This window comes from Suricata suricatta, chromosome 4 (genome assembly GCF_006229205.1).
Source record: "Suricata suricatta isolate VVHF042 chromosome 4, meerkat_22Aug2017_6uvM2_HiC, whole genome shotgun sequence".
NCBI lineage: Eukaryota > Metazoa > Chordata > Mammalia > Carnivora > Herpestidae > Suricata > Suricata suricatta.
The window spans coordinates 154,655,744-154,658,920 of record NC_043703.1 but is presented as its reverse complement, the minus strand read 5'-3'; the positions used below and the strand labels follow the sequence as shown (position 1 = coordinate 154,658,920).

The 3,177-nt window shown below is 36.1% G+C and overlaps 1 long non-coding RNA gene across 1 annotated transcript in view; it reads left to right on the top strand.

Moving 5' to 3' along the window:
• The window catches only part of LOC115289245, a 25,140-nt gene extending 22,784 nt beyond the window's left edge, over positions 1 to 2,356 (top strand). Inside the window, exon 3 of the long non-coding RNA XR_003907504.1 lies at positions 2,215 to 2,356. This is a non-coding gene — a long non-coding RNA (uncharacterized LOC115289245). The remainder of the gene's footprint in view (positions 1 to 2,214) is intronic.
• Positions 2,357 to 3,177: the final 821 nt, after the last annotated feature.

The following is a 3,177-nucleotide window of genomic DNA, read 5'->3' as shown; positions in this document are numbered from 1 at the left end:
CAATCTCTGTCTCCTGCTTTCATTATTTGAGAAAGATATTGAAGTCTCTCATTACAGTTGTGCTTTTGTTTGCTTCCCTTATAATTCAGTTCATTTTTGCTTTATATTTTTTAATTGATAAACATTTTGCTAAGATATGATACTCTATCTCTGATAATACTGTTGAGTCTGTGTACTTGGATAATAATAGGGTCACTCTAGTCATCTTTTATTTTATTATTAGTATGGAATAGCTTGTGCCATTCTTTTACATTTAACCTATTTTTGTCTTTATATTTAATGTATCTTTTAGATAGAGTTCATCCTTTTTTTTTAAATCCAATCTGACAATATCTGCCTTTTACTAGAATGCTTAGACCATTTATATTTATGTGCTCTGATATTTTTTTTCCTGCCTCCTTTTGTATCGGGGCTTTTGGTTTTGTTTGTTTTTAATGATTCCATATTCTTTTGTTAGCTTATTGGATAAAACTCTTTGTTGTTGTATCTAGTGTTTGATTTAAGGTATATATTATACGTCTTCAGTTTATCACAGCCAACTTCCAAATAAAAAGAGTGGATTACATTTATAAACCTTATAATTTTATACTTCCATTTTTCCTGTTTCATACATTTTATTTCCACATATTTTATAAACTCCATACTATACTACTTTATTTTGCTTTAAACAGCTGAGTTTAAGAGATTTAAATTATAAGATAAAGGAATTTATTTCTACCTACTTAGCATTTTAGGGGTCCTCAATCTTGTGTACAGATCAAGATTTTCATCTGGGTATCATTTTTATTGTGACTAAAGTACTTTTCTTAATGTTTCTTGTAGTGCAGTTTTTCGGGGGTAAATTATTTTAGCTTTTGTATGGTCATAAAAAGTATTTTACATTTTTTAAAGATATTTTCACTGGGTATAGAAATCTAGGCTGATAATTACTTCTCCTTCATGCATTGTTTCTGATGATAAATCCATTGTCATTCTTATATTTACTCCATTGTGTGTAATGAGCTGTCTTTAAATTTTTCTTGTTAGTGTTGGTTTCAGCTGGTTTTGACTATAATTTTCCTTCCTGTTTTTTGGGGGAGAAAGGCTTAGGTTATTTTTCTCTCACTCCCTTTCCTGTTCTCCAAGAACTCTAATTACACAGATACTAAGTTGCTTGAAGTTGCTCCACAGTTCTGCTCATTTTTAAGTGTGTGTCTGTTTCATTTTTAGTTGTTTATATTATTTACCATTTTCTTCTGCAATGTTTAATCACACTTTTCCAGCTGAGATCAAACAAGGTGAATGCTTTTTTGTTTCCATTCTCATACTGTAAACAAATACCCTTTTCATGGTTTAATTAGTGCTGCATTTTTCACATTTTTGTGCTTTTTATTGGTGATTTTGTTGCTTAAAATGCCCATAAGCATAGTGCTAAAGTGTAGTCTAGGGTCCCTAAAGTCAAGAAGGCTATAGAGTGCCTTATGTAGAAAACATGTGTGCTGCAAAGTTTTTCCAGGCATGAATTATATAGTGCTATTGGCCATGAGTTTCACATTAATAACTCAACACTAATAAATCAGGCTTTGAAATTAATATATACACGCATATAATAAGATATATCTTATAAAATGTATAAGATAGCTTTACATAGAAACACACATAAAGCGAGGTTAAATATCGATCAGTTGACAAAAATACCGTGACCAAAGACTCACAGGAACTTAATCCACTATTTCTCCTAAGAGCAATGGTTCAGTATTTACTAATTTAACACTCATGGTGACTTTCCAGAACACAACTACAATGGATAGAGAGAAGCACTACATATTAGCTCTGACATGAAGCAGATCAATATCCAGGCTCTCACAGAGGTTTCTCATGCTGTGTTTAGTCTGCTAAAAGGAAGGAATCATTCCAGTTAGGTGGATGTAATTGTGTTAGCGGTAAGGAATTGCACCAAAGTTAAAAGTAACTAGAAGGAAAAACAGTTTTGAAGAGTATTCAGAATTATGAATTTACTGCACCATTGTTGCCGTATACAGAATGACCTTGTCAATTAGGGAAGAACAGTAATTGTCTTAAACTTGCTTCATGAGTCTTTGGCCTGAAACACAAATCCCTTCACCGTTCATCACAATTCATCCACTCAATAAATATTCACTCACACTGTGATGTGCCAGGCCTTATGCCTCAGACTTGAGGTTAGAAACTAACCTGAGCCATTGTCCTTTACAGGATCAGAATAAATGGGAGGAAACAGGTGAGCAATATCTGTACTGTGTGCTGCGTGGTAGAGTGGGTGCATCTGAGGATGTCACAGAAGCACATGGAAGACCCCCTTAGTCAGCTTGGGAGGTGGAGTCCTTGCGGAAGGTCAAAGGAGATGAAATATAAGCTGATTCTTGGAGATTTGCACTTTTGAATGGTCTCTCTAGTTGCTGAACATGAATCTGATGGGGAGCTATACTTGAGGCCAAAAGGTGAGTCTCAGGCATAATCAAAAAGCGAGAGAAGAGTGGCCCTGACTAGGCCAGTGCTGCTTCCCAAATTTCCAACCACTCACTAGTGCTCTAGCCACAGCAACCACTCGCTACGCCCCACACAAATACTTCCTTTCATGCATTTGCACTTTAACGTTCCATTTCCCCCCTGCTTCAATTTTATCTCCTGCCTTTGTCTGGTTGGAAAATTCCCATTAAGATTCTTAAGTACATCTCTAGTTTCATACCTTTTTCCATACCCTCAAGTAGAACCCAATTCTCCTTAATCTCTATGTCCACAGCTTGCCTCCACTGCATAGACACCCTTCAAAACTGATAAATTCTTGTTAATCACAATATCTCAACATCTCAACTAGACTGAGATTTCCTTGGGAGCAAGGATTATGTCCTGCACATCCCCCACCTGGACAAAGGTGTTGTTACATGCTATAGACCAGTGGCTCTCAAACTAGGATGTACCAGAGTCTTTTGAAGAGTTTGTTAAAACACAGGCAGATAGATGTTCTCTACAGTTTCTCATTCAATAGGTCTGTGATGGGGCCTAAAATTTATTTGTAACAAATACCCAGGTGATGCTGATGCTGGCCCAGGAACCACACTTTGAGAATCCCTGCTCTGGAGTCGTAGACTGTAGCATCCTAGGTCATGAAGATTATTACCCCCACCATCCCCTGTGTCATGAACGTCTACTATGTGC